Here is an 18,871-nt window from a genome sequence, read left to right on the forward strand (position 1 = left end):
CAGAGCTCAAAATCTATCTCTCTGAGTACATACTGAAACTTCAAGTGTTCAGTTAGTTTTGGGACCATACCAAATGATATTTTGTCCATAGAAGTTGTAGGTGCACTATCCCTGGAGCTATTCAAGGCAGAAATGGATGGGCCCTAGGGAGTCTGGTCTGGTAGCTGGCAGCCTTGTCCATGGCAAGGGGATGGAACTCAGTGATCTTTAAGGCCCTTTCCAACCTAAGCCATTCTATGATATTTATTCTTGGCTCCATCCTGCTGTGTGGGAGGCCACTGGGGTGGATGCTGCACTGAAGAGACGATGGGAGCTGGTGGAGTTGTGCAGGCAGAGCGCAAGGGGAGCAAAGTGTGCAGTGACTTCCCTGTTGAGATTTATTTCCCCCTCCCCATACCCAGGAACCCAGAGCCCTACTTCATGTGGGATGGAGGGGGGGGGGAGGGAGGGAGAAACAGCACTATGGGAATCCACCTGTCCCTTGAAAGGCAGTGACTAAGCTGCAGGAAATTCCCAGGGCTGCTCTGAGATGGCTATTGCTTCCTGTAGAACCATAGGATCGTTGGAGTTGGAAGGGACCCTTAAAGGCCACCTGGTCCAACTCCCCTGCAGTGAACAGGGGCACCTACAGCTGGTCAGGTGCTCAGGGCAGGAGACCCATGTGTGCCCTGTGACTCTTCCAGTGGTTTTAGTGGATGCTTCTCAGGCTCAGTCTGGACACAGGGTTGTTTACTCAAAGACCTGCTTTTCGTAACAGCAGTTTAAAAAATGGCCCCTGCTAATGCAGTTTGCTGTTCTCTTTATCCCACAGCACAGTGTTGTTTAAAGAAGGAAAAAAGATTCAATTTAGTATAAGGCCGAAATCTGCCCTGAAAGAGCTGCTTGCAGTTTCTTTTTGTATGAGAAAACAGGAGTATGCAGCCTGAAAGCCATTGTGCTCACAGGCTTTTATTGTGATCAAAAGAAATCCTTTCAGCTCCCTATCAGCTCTATGTCTACACCCAATTTGCACTGATGTGGCTGTGCAGGGCCCCCAGATTTGTCTTGATTAGTATTTGCAAATATTTAATTGAAGGGTTTGATGTGACGGTGTGTGCTAGGACCTTATAGGTTAAGGGAGAGCATCAAGTCTTGCAATGTTAATTAGAAGAGGTAAGCAAACTACAAAGGGAAATGCATACTAGCAGCCTGCTTGGGATGGGTCTGCTGTCCCAAGCGTGGTGTGGGGAACTGGAGGGTCCAAAGGGCAGAAAGAACCAGGACCAGAGAGATCTCTGCACTCCAAAGAATGGTAGTAAGAAGTCTGATGAAAAGTGTCAGCTAGAAATCGGTTGTAGTTATTTTGTTAACGACAGCTTGCCTGCATGGGAAGAGTCTTCCTGTTCCAGCTGGGGTGTGTGATGGAAGGGGCCTATTAAGTGCAAGTAGAATATGGAAGAAAGGAGAAAGATGGGGAAGGGGGGGGGATAGGAAAAAGTGCTTTTTAAATTCAGCATAAATAAATAACGATTAAGACCTTTGCTTGCTGAATCTGGAATGCTAGGGAAGTGGTGCACAAGGAGGTTGAGCAAGCCAGCGGCCTTGATGAGATTGTTTGGACAGAGTAGCTTTGAAACTGATCCCTGAGCACAACATTGCTTAAAATCTTGTAAACAAAGGCTGCTGGGAGCACAAGACTGGAGCAGCTGGGTGGGCTGCAATCCGACAGCACTCTGCTCTGGACATGGCTGCTCAGAAACACTGCTTTCCTTTTATTGCTGTAAGCACGGGGGTAATTCATCAGTGTGTTTTTCTTTTCTTTTTTTCTTTTTCTTTTTTTTTTTTAAACATCGCTAACCCTGCAAATTAAAAAGGGACCCATGAGTAATTAGGCTTTTCTTCTTCCTTTGTTAAGTGAATAAGTGATGGTGACAGCTGAAAAATGCACGTGTTTTTCTCTTTCCAGTTCCGCAGACCTTGGAGGTCCCCGAGTGCAGGAGAAAATGTTCCGAGATGCACATTTTCTTGTGTTCCCCACGGAATATTTTTCTCTGGCTTTTCAGTGCTGTCTACACAGGTTATAAATCTAGCTCAGTAGAAGCAAGGCAATTTTTAATGGAATTTTTTTGTTAAAACTAATTAAACATCTGTCTCCCTCATCACCACAAATGGACAGAAGATTAACTACAAAATAATGGCCGGCTTGGAATTTGAGCAAGGAGTTTGGAAGACTTAATAACTTGCATCCACCTCCTGCTTTATAGGTTACTGTGTTTTCTGGGTGTTACAGGAAATTGCTGGCTGCTCAGAATTGTGCCCACTTGAGATGGCCGTAGAGCAGAGTTAATGCAGGCAAGCATTCAGAGGGTGGGAGCTAATTAAGACCACCATCTCCAGCGGTGATTTTTATTCCCTTAATCATGTCTTCATCATCTGCAGTTTGCAGGCGAGCCTTGACTTCACGCATCACGGTTCTGTCAAAAATCAAACTGTCTGTTATGGAAATGCTGCAAGGCTCTTGACAAAATTGGAGCAGACACCTTTACTTTGCTCTGACATTTAGTTGTAGGCAAGGCTTAATTAGGTTTTGAGAGTGATCACCCTTCCTGCAAATGGCGTTTTTGCCAATATCATGCTTTGTAATTGTGGGAGATGCTCACAAAGTAGCCCTCCCAGCACCACACTCATCCTTTCCCCTGAAGGTAAGCAGCTGCAGATGTCACTTCCCCCAGTGTTAAGGTTTGTGGCTTGACGAAGGCAAGTACCAGAAAGCCTCTTCTCCATCTGCTGAACTTCAGATGGGTGCTGTGGGCTTGGGACATAATTGTCATAGTGGTCTTTTCCAATCTGAGTGGCTCCAAGATCACCCAGTCCAACTTCAGTTCACCCCACCATGCCCACTGACCACATCCCTCAGTGCCACGTCCCCATGGTTCTTGAGCACCTCTAGGGATGGGGACTCCACCACCATCACCACAGCTGGGCAGCTGTGCCACTGCATCACTGCTCCTTTAGAGAAGAAATTTCTCCTTACAAGGGCTCTCCTGCTTAGCAGGAGCTCCTTGGGACTGCAGAGAAATCTCTTCAGTCAGAGCTTCTTTTCATCTTTTATTTAGTTTTTAATTGTTAAGCAGGTTGATTTAACACTTCTGCTCCTATTATTCTGTCCTGGTTTCAGATATAGGAGTCCTTCAAATATTTTGGCAAGAAATCTGTGAGTGCATTGGCTTGATATTCTCCCACATTTAATATTTTGATGTAGCTCTTTTATTTCCTTCTCCTTTCTTTTTCTCTTTCGGCACCCCCACCTTCATTTGTTAAGGAAACAAATCTTCAAAACAAAAGAACTTCTTTGTGTTTATAATGCTGTGAATAAATGAATGTGGGCTCTGTGATTAATGTGCCTTTATGCAGTGTATCATCATGAGGGGACAGCGAATGCTTCGTACTCATGTTCTGGAGAGCAGGCAGGGAGCTGGAGGCAGCATCCAGCATTCTGGGAGAAAGAAACAGAAATGAAAGGATGATGATGCTCTGAATGTAGAAGTAGTTTATTGCAAGAAGTCAGAGATAAGCTTTAAATCTAATGATCCTGTGGTTTGTGCAGGGCAAAACTAGGGAGAACTGTTTTCACAGTGACCCTGTGGTTCCAAGTCAGGAGGGTGCAGCTGCAGATCCCTCTGCTTCCCATCACTGCCAGCAATGGGTGGTCGTGCTTTGCCAGTGGGCAGAACCCCATGGCAGAGTCCATAGTGATTTCAGAACAGAAATGAGGTGGTGAATCCATGTGTAAATCATTTTACCCCTCCAGGTGGTAGCATGGAAGTACTGGGAAGAGAAGGATGCCGTAGGGCAGGAGGAACCTCTTCCCATGACAGCTTAGCTTCCCCATGTACCCAGGCTGGTGTTTGCCCTCAAAGGGCTGGGCTCTGTGAGCAAGCACAAACAAAACAGAATGGTACTTTGGCACTAATAGAAACCAATAGCATGGTGCCAAAACAGGGTAGATGCAAACCCTATAAAAACAAAGGTTGGAGCCAAGATCAATGTCTTTGACATTCAGCTGCTTTTAGCACTGAGCTCACATAGGATATTCACTTAGCAGGAGAAAATGAGGTTAACACTATTAGTTGAGAGAATAATTAGGCAATCTCCAATTTCTTTTCTTTTTTTTGTGAGAGTTCCATTGTTTTTGTCTGACCAAGGTTGTGAAATTGAATGTTTCTGCTATGGAACATCTTCAGGAGGGAATGGGGGACAGGCATTGGTACTTCATATCACATCTCCTGCTTATTATCCTGAGGGATGGTGTGGCTTTATGCTCACTTCCTTGGTGTTGTCTGTGCTGGAGATAACTGCCTTCGTCTCACTGAGGTCTTTGAATCTAGCAAGGCTCGACATCTAATGCAATTTGAATAATCAACAGAAGCAGATAATGAAATGTTGGTGTCAAGAGGAAAATTCTTACAGCTTAATGTCCTAGTGCAGAGCGTGGCAAGATGTACTAAGAGTTTTGTAGCCTACTAAACTAATAATGAGGCTGGCTGAGCCATCAGCGTACATATGTGCCTAGAAATTAACCTTTAAAGCTGCTGGGTTCTGTCTGGGAGTCTAGGCTGAGGGATTTTCTGTATAGAATGAGGGTTGCTGGTTCCTCACCTGATGTAGGACAAGTGAAGCTTTGGGTTGGTTTGTGTAGGAAGGTTGAATTTGTATGTTTTCATCTGTCACTGTCTGCACCTGTGAGCATCCAGGAGGGTATACAAGGAATGCCTGGCAAGAGGTGCATCTCTGCCCTGATAAAATCCCTTTGTATCTAACAGCACTTTATGCAGCATCAGAAAGATTATTCAGATCTTCAGTTTTTGGATGATAACAGGAAACAAGAAACTTGAGCTATGTAATAGTTCCAGTCCATTTGGGATAGAGGGCATTAAAACCTAGCAATTTCTGTAATAGTGGTGTCAATAGAAAGCCTGGGGAAAGTGAGATGAAGGAAACACGTCTTCCAAATGACACAATTGAGGTGCATGTGGCAATGGATGCTGTTTGGAAGAGGATGGAGGAGCCTGTCTCTCTTACCTTCATGTTAAATCACAGAAAACAATTGTTTTGAACTTTTTTCAGGGAAAAAATAAACATGGGGAAAAACACTGCTGAGCAAGAACAGTCTGTCTTTTGAGCTTGGAGAAAGCACGTGTGTGTGATATAAAATCCAGGCTATGTTATGTGCTGGAGGCTTCACTGAAGGTCCTGGCCCATGCATTGCTCTGCCCATATCCTGCTGTGGGTGTGCAACACAGAACAGAGTTTGCATTCATTGCTTGCACTCAGGGAGCCAAATCCAGCTTGACCTGAGAGTTTTCTGGGTTTTGCAGATGTTTGCTGTCCTGATGCAAGCTCCCACATCAGTTTTACAGATGGCTTCGCATGCAGGGCAGGAGGAGAGAAAACCCCTCTGAGTGGACTGGAGGCTGGAATGAACCAGTTTAATTATGCTTGTGTGCATTTCATTAGTCCCTTTGCGTTCTCAATGTGTTTAAGTTGAGGTGCAACTGTGTTAATGAGGCCAATGTTGTGTGCTAATCAGTGTGATTAGCACTAGTACAATCTCCAATTGTTTTCCAGTATTTTCTTTTGCTGTGCTTGTTCACTGGCAACTGATCCTTGTATGCTGGCTATGAAAAAACATCCTTCTCCAAAATAACATGTTTTATTCTGGAGGGATTTCAGACATGTTTAAGAGCAGAATTCCTGCAGTGACTTCTTGCAAGCCCACACCATTTCTCCCTGCCACTTTCATTTTGAACTTTCCCTGTCTTCTGCAGCTGTTTTCTCATGATTATAAAATTCTTTCCTGTGAAAGGCTCTGATATAATTCTCCTGCCCTGGCCAGGACAAGTTGTGCTTGAGTTGTGTGGCAGAGTGAGATGCTGTGAGATGCTGTGAGATGAACCACTGCAGTTGGAAAAGGCCATTAAGGTCACCCAGTCCAACCATCAACCCACCCATGCTCAGTGCCGTATCTACCTTTCCCTTGAACACCTCCAGGGACTCCATCACCCCCCTGGGCAGCCTGTGCCACTGCATCAGCACTCTTCTAATTAGCATTTGTTCCTAGTATCCTTTCCAGAGGAGGAGGGTGGGGGGCTTTAGGAACCTAGAACCCAGTAAGAACCATCCAGTGCCAGTGTTGTTTGGAACTGGGGCCCCAGGCTCCTAACTAATATAGTCTCACCCTATTTGATTAGGAGTCTGGAGTTTGGTGAGAAATAACTCTTCTGGAAATGGGTGAGACTGCAGTAAAACCCAACGTACTCACATTGATAAGAGCAGTAATATGTAACCCAGTTCTGGGCAGGATCTGGGATGCTGTTCAGTCTTCTCTGGAGTCACCAGAAATGAAAGGAAGGACGGGGGAGAGAAAAACAGATGTCCCAGATACAGCATTTCTGATAAGCTGACTCCCAAAATAATCTTGCTTTGTAAAAATTGATTTTGCTCTTCTTTCTACAAAGAACAATAGTGTGAGTTCCTGCTTCCACAAATCCTCTCTGAAGGCACAGCACTACATAAATCAAACTCTGTTTCGGAGACTTTATTTATTTAATCTTTAATATTTAATTTAAACCATCAGTTTGGAATGACGCGTATTCACTTTCAAAGGGCGTCACTCCTTTATTTTTCTTCCTGTGAAGAACAGGTATTGCCCTTTAGTAGAAATTTTACATCACGTAAGAGGAATGGGGAAGGCTGCAGCCTTCTTTCCCCCAACAGCAGATTTTTCCTTACGAGTTCCCTTGATCCAGGAAAAAAACACTTTAAGTTCCAGCAGTAAGTATTGAAATGAATGTGTTACTCTTCCAAGAGTTTGTTCAGTGTGGAAATAAAATCTGCCTTCACACACACAGGCAATCTACAGGGTTTCAATTTACAATTCATTGGGCTTCATAGAACAGCGTGTAACTTTTTTCTTGTGCGTGTAGAAGTGTATTGAGGAGCGTCTTCATCTGCATAAACCGGGGAGTAAATGCTGGTTGAGGATTCATAGGCCTACAAAAATGTGCGTTACTCTTGATTTATCCTCCTGATAAGATTTATAAAGAACAGCAATGGTCTCTGTTATGGGGAATAACTCCAGCTGGTATAAATATAGGTCAAATTGATGGCAAAAGTGTTGTTATCAGCCCGCAGAATAAGAATCAACACGAGCTAAGAGATGATGTCCAGAGTAGAGGAATGCATTTCCTATTTGTGCAGAAGGGGTACGTGAGCTCATCTGGGTATGCAGGAGAATTGTCATGCATGACATGAAGCAAGAGCAATGAGAATGATGTTGCTATTGCCCCACTCATTGAAATAACTGTGTACACTTAAGTCTCTGCTGCTGGATTCCACTTGTTTATTGCTAGATCATTTGACACTTTCCAGTGTGATACAGAGACTTAGAATGCATACATCTCAGGAGCCCTCTATCTAATTTCCTTGCAGATTGCAACAAAATGTAAAAGCAAAGCCTTGCATTAGTTGTATGCCATCAAATCAGCTCTGCTGCCGTAATGTAAAAATACTTGAGAAAATGATGTATTTGCTCTGAGAAAGAAATGACTCAGGGAAGATGCTGGAATATCTTATCTGATGGGGAGGCAGCGTACAAACAGCAAGCCTGAGTGTGCTGTGTTGAGATCTGACACAACAGAATGACATCCTGGGCTGCATCCCCATCTCTGGGGCTGGGAATGACTCCTGGTCTTGGTGCTGGTTTGCTGGGTGATGAGTGCTGCAAGGAAGGCGTGCAGGGTGCTCTGTGTCCCTCCTGGCTGCTGGGGTGGGAAACAACAGCCTTGTAAAGAAGAAAACACAAATCTCTTCGAGGTTGTGTGAGGGGAGCGGAGGCTCAGATTGCTCTGTGAGTTCAGAGTGTCACAGGGTTTGTGTGCTCAGTGGCTTTTCTCCTGGCTTTGAGCTGGGTGTTCTGAACACACAGCTCATGTGGGGCAGTGCCTCCCCCTGTTTCTGCGCCTTCCCAGCAATGCTCACCCTGTTCAGTGCCCTACAAAGGTGCAACACCCTTCTGTGGTGCCTAATGCCACTGAGTGAATGAGCGTCTTCCTGCTCTGTCTAGGAGTAATTAATGAAAGCATTAACGAGACAGGTTCATTCTGTGATGAAATCTGTTGAAAAAGGCCAGCAAATGAATCTGAGTTGCCACACCTGCAATAACAAACTCAGACAAATAAAACATTCTTGGGCACCTCCATTTTTCAGGCTGGGTGCAGTTAGCTTAACTTCAGGTTGCAGCCTTGTCTCAATATATTTAACCACTGTGGCTCCTGCAGGAAGAAGTTCAGGTATGATGGAAAGCATTTAGCAAAGAGAGGCTGCAGAGAGGTTTGTCATGAAGGTGGAATATCCTGTTTGTACTCTCCAACTTCTATTATTCTCCAAAAACTGCAAGCTAATGTGGTCTTAGCTGAGCTGGTGTGATAGATGGCTGCATTATAATTGAATTAGTTGGGAAGCATTGACCTTTTTGATATATAATGTCTCTGAATGTGAACAACAAATACAAACTAATGCTTTTATGAGTTTGCTGGGTGAGTTTTGTCATCAATTGACTAGTGATAAGTAAGATGTTGTATACTCCAGTCAACGGAAAACATGTTTGCAGGTCCTGTGCTTATAACTCTGTGCTCTGTGAAAGCACCTCTGCAGGCACATATTACTCAGGTGCAGCTTTTATATTCTGAATTGTACCCAAATGTGAAGTCAGGTCCTCAGAGGACCTTATACTTTTGGGTAATGATGAGCCCAGCAGTCAGTTCTTGGTGTTAATTGTTTGTGCCCGTGCTGTGTGGTCAGATTAGCTGACAGCGACCTGATGAGATTTCTGCTGTTTCTGCAGCACCACTCCTGGTCAAAATAGTTGTAAATCAATAGCTGTTACCTCCACAAGTCATACTGAAAGGGAAGTTAGAGGGGGAGTGCCATTAGAGGAGAGGAAGCTATTTGCAAATTGTTCATGTTGTTTGTTTGTGCTGTGTTGTTGCACCCTGGGTCCTCCCGACTTCAGAGCAGGAAAGGATCTGTGCTATTTATCTATTATTTAGTTTGGTTTTGATGGGAAAAATCACTATTGCTCTAACCTGAGACATTTTATTAGTGACTTCTTTGCCATGATGAATTCACATAGTGCTACCTGCCACTGGAGCTAAAATAACGTGGACAAATACCCACCACCCCAAAGGCCCCTACTTGGAGCAGGAAGATTGCTGCTGTGCCTCGTGCCTGTCTGCAGATGCAGTCAATTCAAGGTGTCTTCTTTGAGTTTTCTGCACTTTCCAAGCACAGTTTGTAGGTGCTTTCTTACCCACAGGAGTTACCAAACTCCTTTCCAGATCTGAGCCTTGCCTGACATCAAGCAAATAGCTCCACAGCAAAAGCCACTTCTTCTGGGTACTATTGATTTAGGTAAAAGCATAAACGTTGCCTTCCTCCAGTCTGTGTCTCTGGCCTCAGGCTCTTCCTTTTCCTCTGTGGGATCAATTACCTTCTTATCCTCTGATGCAGAGTCTGGCATGCCCTGCTGGAGTGCAGATACAAGGGCACCTCTGTGACAGATCAGATCAAATGGATCCCACTGATGCAAGGTCTAGTCACTGTGGAGAGGCAGCAGCAGACATCTTAGGGAACACTGTAGAAATGCATTCCCAGGGCACAGTGTTCACCTAAGGGGGGACAAAAAAAAACACCAAAAAACCAAAACCTGAGCATTATGGAGTGCCAAAAGTGAAACTGGTATAAGCCATAAAAGAGCAAAACCAGAACAGTCTGCTAAGGGAAAAAATTAAACTATTCTCATTGTTTTTCTCTAAAGTATTTAAATTTCCCATATTCTAAATAAATTCTGTAAAAACTGCCATATCAGATGTGGTTCTACATGGTCCCCTCTGATAAAGCAGTTATAGAAGATCTAGGCTTGAGCATGCATGTAATCTGTCAGATACTGCAAGAGAATGTATTTGTATGGACTTGGAATAACTAATTAAATTCAGTGGAGATGTAGAAGGAAGAGATTATTTTTCTCTCTGACCTGCTCGTAGTCAATGGGAGAAAAGATTAAATGCTAGGAAGGTTTCAATCTATTTATTGTGGTTAAAGAGGCTCATACAGGATGTGTCACTAGCAGTTTACTGTCTCCATAATGTAATTTAAGTTACTGTGATCCACGTGGGTCATTTGTCTTTCATCTGCCATTTTTCCCAGCATGAGGAAGCATGATTTCCTGGCTAATAGAAGCGAGTTGTTGCAATGCATCTTATTTATGCCATAAGTTATTTGATGTGAATGATCCAGTGACCCACAGCAGGGCTGTTATGAGGAAAAAGAATACAAGAGGATGAGAATTCTTGAAGATGTGGCTCAAAGGAGCAGATACTAGGAGCAGGGAAAGGTACAGAGATCTGGGCTGAAACATGTGGGATGGCTCTTCTGGTTCTTCCATAAAAGGTCTCCCCCCAAGGAACCTGACCTTGCACCCTGTACAGTGGTTACCTTCTGCCTTCCTTTTGGCTGTGCCCTCTACGCTGTTTAATTTGTGAGAACCTTGGAGCATCTGGTTGATACATGAACTTTATTCCCAAAGATGGAGGAAGGAGATAGAAATTAAAGCAGATCTAAAGAAGTTCTAAGAAGATCTAGAGAGGTTTCGTGGAGGTGCATCCTACCCACTGTCAGATGTGAACACAGTGATTCTAGGGCTGCTCCCAAAATAATTGCTTCCTGGAGCAGATCTCACAGGGAGATGGGAAACCAGAGCTTAAAACAGCAGGGAGACAATTGTGAGAGCTAAAGGCAAACAAATGCTACATCTGATCTGCCGGAAGGAGTCAGAATTAATCCTCTCCATTACAGTGACTGGTGTTTCCCTGAGCCCTTGGGTCCACCTTGAAAATAGGATTTTTCTGTCCTTTATTTGCCAATAACAAAGGCTCTTCTTTCATTTTTGAAACCTCAGAGATGAAATTAGGGGCAAGGGGCAAGTAGGGCAGTACCCAATGTTTCTGTGAGGCACCTGGGGTTATTGTGGACACAAAGCTGAGAGGATGCCGAGGGTGGATGAGGCTTTGGATGCTGATGCTGAGCTTCCGAAGGTGCTCACATCCAAGAGGAAAACTGTGATAAAAGTTTCACTTTTAAACCCAAGAAGGATCAAGTACCAGACAAATCCCTGATGTCAATGATAGCTTCTTCATTCCTTGATGCCTTTGCTGGAGGCTGAGGTCTTTGTGAAAGATATTTTTAATCAAATACTAACTGTTAAGCATGGTGATTATTGGGTGAAATGCTATCGACTGTTATTCTGCAGGCTGATGAGATAATAGTCTCTGCCTGCCCTAAAATCAGGATGGGCATTTTAAGAGGCTTCCATAAAAAGGCAAATCCTAGCAAATAATTACAAATAATTACTCAGGGTGGTAAAAGCAAAGTGCTTGTGAATTCCTTGGTGTCCATGAGAGGTTTAAGGACTGTTGCACGTTACCTTGCTGCCAGTGGGGGCAAGCTGATGCCTGATGATACATCTAGAAGACCTCCAGGTTTCAGTGTGCATGTAGTGCTCTTTCCCAACCTTAATGATTCTGAGATCACCTATTTCAATCATCGGCCCTTGCTTGCTAACCATGTCCCTCAGTGCTACACCTCCCTGTTTCTTAAACACCTCTGGGATGGAGAACCTGCCACCTCCCTTTGCAGACCGTGCCAATGAGTTAGGGAAGCAGTGCCAGGGCTCGAGGCAGGGCTGCCTCCATCCCAGAGCATTGCTGGAGGTGAAAGATATTCCTTCAGCATTTCCCTCTTGCAGGAGGGTAATTTTTATTTTTCCTCTGTAAAACCATGACCAGTAAGACTTGGGGATGGGCCAGTAACAAGCAGAGAGACAGATTGCATAGAGGATTCACCTGAACTTGCAAGAAATCAGCATGCACTTTGCACAGCTTGGAAAAACCTTCACCTCTCTAGTGTGTGGTATGGAAGGAGACAGCTTCCCCAGAGCTCATGTGGTACAAACATGTCCTCAGCTCCAACCTATGGCCGTGCACAGCCTGCTGCTAAGCTGTGGCCATGGCCATCTTGCAGAGCAGACAGGTGGTCACCTGTCACACTGGGAGGGAGCGGTGCAGAAGCAGAGTGAAACCTGAGCACAGATGAGCATGAGCCACGCTGACTCCATCTGCGCAGCCTTCCAGCACTGCAAGATGCTCCTTTTCTCCTAGGAGCTTTGTTTGAAACATAGCCCTTAATTATCTCTTCCTTTTTCTCCCTAAACCAAGTTGTACCTGTGTTTGTGTGTGCGTGTTCACTCAAGGAAGGGAGTCTGAATCTGTTGCTTGTGGTTAATGATGCATTCAGAAAAAGCTGAACTAAAGAGTTCAGGTGAAGGCTCATTTATAACATAGCAGTCATGAATACAAAGACTTGAGTTGTTGTGGGAATGCTTCACTTGGTCACACAAGCTTAAATGTGAAGTTTCTGGTCTCAGGTGTATCAGCCTGTGACCACTTCAGTTGTCTGTGTTTTTGTACACGTCTTGAAGGTTTGTTTTGTGAATACTTGAACATACAATATTGGGCTGCTCTGTGGGCTCGTTTCTAACGGGCACTTACACCAGCAACAGGTAGTTGTTCCCATCCCACTGGAAAAGAATTCAGCAAAACAGAGGGAACCATAGAGTCATTAGTGTTGGAAAAGACTACTAAAATCACACAGTCCAACCAGTATCTCACTCCCATTGTGCCCACAAACCGTGACCCTCAGTGCCACAACTCCACAGTTCTTCAGAGCCTTCAGGAATGGTGACTCCCCCTCATTCCAGTGCAATGCCATTCTTTCTGAGAAGAGATTTTTCCTGATATCTATCCTGAAATTTGTTTTAAAATTTAAGTCAGTGCTCACGGAATTGTTTTGTTATCCACTGTGCTTCAGATTTTCCATTCTCTTTGTTTGTAAGTAATTTAGGGGAAAAAATCGTCCAGCATTAGTGTCAAGTGTTCTGCTTTGAACGTCTGGCATAACCTCCAGTCAGTACATCTGGTATGGGTGGATGCTGCTCAACAGACTGTTTTTTGTTGTTGCTATATTTAAAGAATCCTGTGCCAAAACCTGTTTAGCTGAACACGATGGCTGCCCATTATCAATCACGCACTGCGCGCTGGCCACAGAAGCCAACTTAAGCAATATTGGTACCCTACTGAGCTATCTGAGGGAGTGCAAACGTGGAGTGCTGGATAAAAATAGCAAACTGCAGGCTGCTTATTGCTAAGTGCTATTTAACAGAGCAGGAAGTTTGGGAATTAGTCTTAACCTCTGAGAGAAACAAACGTTCTGCCCAGACTCTGATGGGATGAAAGCAGCCAGGTCAGGGCCGAGGCAAAATGAAATTTATTATGTCCAAATCACAGAATCATCTTTTATCTCTCAAAAAGAGATTTATCAGGAAATGATTTAGGAGTTCCTGAGATCTCCTGAAGCATGAGGAGGGCAGATGTGTGCAGCCTTGGCTTGAGGGCATGTCACCATCCCTAAACCTGGGAGGAGAGGCTGAACAGGGAGGTTGAGAATCTGGGAGGAAGGTGGAGGCTATGAAGGAGTTAGACAAGAAAAATGTGCCAGCAACTGAAGGAAAGAGATGAAAGGGAAAAGGAATGTGGAAAACAAAGTGCAGACGTCAAGGAAAGGTGGGGAGGGGAAACGATGATGGTGCTAAAATTGGAATGGGGACAGGGAGAGCTGCTATGCTTCTCACCCCAGGCATGAGATTCCCAATGAAGCTGCTGCCCATCCTGGCTGGGGTTAGAAGGGTGAGGACTGGGGTCTTTGGTGTCCAGATGGGAAAGTGGGGGATGTGGTTCCTGCAGCATTCTGGGCTGTTTGGGAGTTTCCTGTTTGGGGCCATCTCTGCACATTTCAACCCTCTTCTCTCCAGAGCTGCCTTCAGTTCAGGACACACCGCTGTGTGTGAAACCAGCTGCAGCATTTCACTGTTTCAAATCAGTTTTTGCAGGTAACTCCTAATATGTGCTACTGGTCACAAACAGCTTGTGAGAGCCTTGCCATCTATTATACATAACTTCTGTGTGCTGAGGGGGAAGTGAGGGAACAACAGGAAGAGCTCAAACTGTGCTCCAGCTGCAGCCTGGGTTTGCTTCTGCCTTCTTAGTACTTGCAGTTCTGAAGGATGTGGAGAGCTTTGTGGTGAATTCTGGTTGCCTGAAGGCATTCTCTACAAGATGTGGTGTAGGGCTGAAGTCATCTAAGCATGCAATTTACAACTAAGCGCCTACTTAGAGCACAGAACTCTCAGAGAGAAGCATGGAAAAGGGGGCTCAAGGGCACTGCCTCTTTCATTTCTGTGAAGTGGTGGGTGAGAATAAATTCAGTACAAACTCTTTCCATTTGCCACTATCCATGTTTACCTTTTCTTCTTTTATTAGTCGTTGCTTGCATATGTTTTTATATCAGAGAGAGGGAGAGAGAATCACAAAAAAATGGGAAAGACCCCTAAAGGTCATCATCCCATCACCACTGTAGTGCTGAACCACGTCACTCAGTGTGACATCTACCCTTTTCATATATTCATGTGTGTGTTTGTATATATATATATATATATATATATATATATATATAAACACTGAATCATGTGCAATTTTTTTCAAAGTCAGTGGAAGGACTTTTATGTATCAGTGAGTTTTGGACAAAAACCCTCTCCTGGCCCCCTGTTTTTTCCAGAAAAGCAGAATTATCTGTACCCAAGTTTGTCACAGTAAGTAAGAGGCAGATGTCCACGGCATGCAGTCCTTTGGGTGGATTCATTTAGGAAAGAAAACATGACATTTCACCTCCTGAAGATTACTGTGAGATGAAATATGAGGCTTTATCTACCTAGCAACACCTTTATTAAAAACTCTCTGCAGTATTTCCTGGGTAGCACAGCAAGTAGACCATCAGCAATGGAATAGTGCCCTGATGCTGGATGAGCTCTGGCAAGTGAGAGTGCCTCGGTGCTGCACGTGTATCACGCAACAACCGAGGTGCTGATTGCCCTGTGCAAGCCATTCCCTGTGCCAGTGACCCCATCCCAACCAGGGCCACCGTCCTTCTCTGAGACAAGGTTGGGTACCAGGGCCCCCAACCCCCCGAGCGATGCGGTTCGGTACCGCGGAAGCACCGCGAGGCAGCTGCGTCCTCAGGCCGGCGGGCGCAAAGGGGCGGATGCTGGGGGGACGAGGCACCCCGCATCGATCCACAAGAGGGAAGATAGCCCAGCGCACATGCACCCCTTTGTACCAAGACACCCATGGGTTTGGGGTGCGGGAAGGACATAATGGGGCTGAAAGCTGGACGCTGGGAGGCTGCAAAATCTACCGTGTGAGAAGGATTTTATAAAGCCTAAAAGATGTAGCATCCCTGGTAGGGCGCCGAGCCCCGGTGCCGCAGCGCTGGCTCCCGCCGGGCTGAACCCCCTCCTGCAGCTGCGGGCTCAGGAGGCGGCGCGGGGAGGCTCGGCTTGTGCAGCCCCCTCCCTCCTCCTGTCCCTCCTCCTCCTTCTCCCGTGCCAACCTGCTACCGCCTTTGTCAGCGCAGCCCGGCGCTATGGCATCCTGCTGGGGCTTTGGGCTCTTCCTCCTCCTTCTCTTCCTCCTCCTCCCGGCTGGGAAGAGGCTGCTGCAGAGGAAGGGGCAGCCCTGACGGCCGCGCTTCCCTGGCAAGAGGCAGGCGGAGCCCCAGGTGAGCATCGGGGGGGATGTGCGGGATGGGGTGTAGGGGACGAGTGGTCCCCATCTGTCGGGAGAATGCAGGGATTGGAGGGTGGGAGGTGACCTCAGCACCGGTACCCCCACAGATTGGAGATGTGGGGTGCAGGATGGAAGCCCCCAGTGCTTTGCTAACACCTGGGGTGTCACCTCTTTGCTGGGCTTCCCCAGGAAGGGGAGACTCAAAAATCTTGAAACTCCATGACTTTGGTGTGGAGCATAGTTCCACACAGATTGTTTTGTCTCTAGAGGTGACCAACGCTGTGGGCCCCAACCTGGGCCCCCAAATCCCTGTTGGAGATTCTGCACCCCCTGGGTTGAGGAGCCCATCTGAGTGAAGTCAGATCTAGTGTTTGTGGGTTTGCCATGTAGAAACGCAGGTAGAGCATGGATGGAATGAAGCGCTCATGTTTGACTTGATCTGTATTTGTCTGACCGTGTTTGCAGTGGTGTTTGTTTCACTGTACAGAAATTTTTGGCAAAAAATTTAATTTGGGTTTGCTCTGATATAGTGCATTGGCAGGACAGCGTTTGTGTGTGCTTGTTGGCCAGTAGTTGGCAAAGAATAACTAGGAGCATCTGATGCAGTAATAATTCAAGTAATTTATTGCACGGTTTTAGACTGATTGCACTTTGCCAGACCATACAGAAATCTTAACCCGTGTTACATAACCAAACAATGCAAATAATAAGCCTGATGTTATTGTATGAGAAAAACCTATGGCAAACCCTGTTTGATACTGCTGTGGGGACATGCTGTCTTTACCCACAAGTTCCCCGTCAGCTGATGCCCTGGAAGTCTTTGGAGGCTACTGGATTTTATTGGGGAGCTGAAGTGCAGAGTCTCTTTACAGCATGGTCTCTGCTGGGAGCTGGGTTAGCACAGTGTGCTTTCACAGGGCTTGCTCAAACAGTGCCAGAAAACAGCAACTTCTCCCATTGTTAGCCCACCCCAGGTGAACCTGGATGGGGCCAGCGGTGGTGATGCCCATGAGAATGCTAAGTGTGCATTGTTCCTGTACAGAACAGTGCCAGTGAATGAGCTCCTCCGGGATGCCTGTCTGCAGCCATTCCTCCCTTCTGGCTCCAGAGGAGTGAATTAAAATCCTCCAGAGGAGTGAATTAAAAGGGCAGCACGGCGCAGAGCCGGCACAGCTCCCTCCATCCTGGGTGTATAGTCTCTCCAACCCTGCATGAGCTAGAGCTGCTTGAGAGGGCTTTTCCATTCCTATCGCATGGATGGGGCTCTGAAGTGCACTCCTGAGTTTTCTTCTTAAGAAGCAGAAGGCAGGGGGAGGAATAAGGCATGTGGGAAGGGACTTTGCTTCCATCGGGTGGAAGGAAAACAGAGCTCGGGGTGCATGTCCATCAGCATTTCTTAATGTGTGGGCATTGAGATGTATCTGTGAGCGTGAGAGAAAACAAAAACGGAGCCCCATCTCCATGCATTCCATGTTTCGTGCAGTGCACCCTGCCTGCCTTGTTTTATTGTATCTGGCGCAGGGAAGACAGGCTGCAAGATTTATGAGCTGAAGCTAATAGTAAAACAGCATATTACAGCCTCCGTATTAATGTTCTCCCACACTGAAGTAGCTCTCTCTTCCTGGGGGAACTGATGTGAGGATTTCATCTATTTGTGGTTGAGGTGATAGTGCTATAGGGTGGCCCGGTAGTCAACAACAGGGATAGAACAAAAGCAAACCAAAGGGAGAGGGAAATGATGACTCTGGTAACCACATCCATGTGTGAGCGCTGGGAAATGGGGAGAGCAAATGTCAGAGGCACTGAGAGCAGGGAAGGAAATGAGGGAGGGCATCACAGAGGAGGATAACACAAACTGACTGCCAGCAGCTCCTATCTGGGCTTGTGCAAGGCACCTTTCCACTGCCAGAGGTGGGACTTGGAGTTCCATGTTGGGATTGGTGTACTCCAAAGCAGTGGGGCAGAGTTTGGGCTGAAGCTGTCATGCCCCAGCGCTGGGTTGAGCCACCAGAAAAGAGAACAGCACATTCTCCTTGTGATGGAGGCTGCCATACTCTTGGTCTGTGCCCCCAGAGCCTGTGAGATCTTTGTGGTAAGATGAGAGCTCCGCTTGCTGCTCTTGGTGCAGGGCAAGAAGGCATTGATTTGCGGTGAGCCTGGAGCTCATCTGTGCACAGTCAGAGCCAGAGCCCATCGACTGCCCGTGCAATATGATGCTGCACAGTCCACGCTGCGATATAATTGTGCTATTAGGGCTGCAGATGTTGGGGCTGAGGAAGCTAAGTCCAAGTAACTCTCCTGGAGTTAATAGAAGAAAATCATTAAGGATGGAGTGTTCAGTGGCTCGTTTGATCAGAGGCTATCTTGCTGAGGATAAATAAGCTGGATCCTGTCCCTGTGCCTGGTTAGCTTTGTGTCTCTGGAGGATAAAGTTGGTCTGGGGGGGCTGAATGTGAAGATAGGGCAGGAGGACTTGGGTGGAATTGAGGCCATGTGAGCACCCCTCTGTGCTGGTATGCTTGCTGTGGGTGCTTTCATTCTCTTTGCTGCCTTTGACTGGTTCATGACTCTATGCCCTCTCTGAAAGTTCTTCCTGTTCTTATTTTGGAGCTTTGCATTTATGTGCCATGTCCAGGTCTATTCTGGTCCTGCTTTGAGATGTGATGAATGAACATGGCCCCAGTGCTGGGGATGTGGCAGCTCCTACGATGACTTGCCAGGAGGCTGCTGCCTCTGTCACAGGCATAACAAGAGACAGGAGACCATAGTGTGCCACTAAAAGCCTGGGCACCAGGTTTGCCTGGAAACAAGATTTGGAGGCTGTCATATATAGTCCTTCTGGGGTATTGCATCTTATTTTATTCTCACAGCATGAATCTGTTGTGTATTCTACTGGCGGAGTTTCTGATGCTCTGACACAGGAGTGCTCCCACTTCCATGCCCAGTCTGAAGCTCAATGAACCTTTTACACCTGAGCATGTCCCCACTGGAGAGGTGCTTGTGAACAGCCAAAGAGTGAAGGGGTAATAATTCCACCTCCCAGCTAGCGTGCTTCTCCTCAAGGCATGTGTCTAATTTTGCAACCTGCCTTTTCCATT

At 46.1% G+C, this 18,871-nt stretch overlaps 1 protein-coding gene across 2 annotated transcripts in view; it reads left to right on the forward strand.

Annotated features, from left to right (window-relative positions):
- The window catches only part of MINAR1 (membrane integral NOTCH2 associated receptor 1), a 53,026-nt gene that overhangs the window by 18,760 nt on the left and 15,395 nt on the right, over positions 1 to 18,871 (forward strand). Inside the window, exon 1 of one of the 2 annotated variants that reach the window (XM_048956477.1) lies at positions 15,597 to 15,765. The exons of the other annotated variant lie outside the window; for it this stretch is intronic. The gene's annotated coding sequence lies outside the window, so the exon portion shown is untranslated. Of the gene's footprint in view, positions 1 to 15,596; positions 15,766 to 18,871 lie in introns of those variants that run through there. 2 annotated transcript variants of the gene reach the window in all.

The sequence above is a fragment of the Lagopus muta genome, chromosome 10, assembly GCF_023343835.1.
Source record: "Lagopus muta isolate bLagMut1 chromosome 10, bLagMut1 primary, whole genome shotgun sequence".
In the NCBI taxonomy this organism is placed as follows: Eukaryota; Metazoa; Chordata; class Aves; order Galliformes; family Phasianidae; genus Lagopus; species Lagopus muta.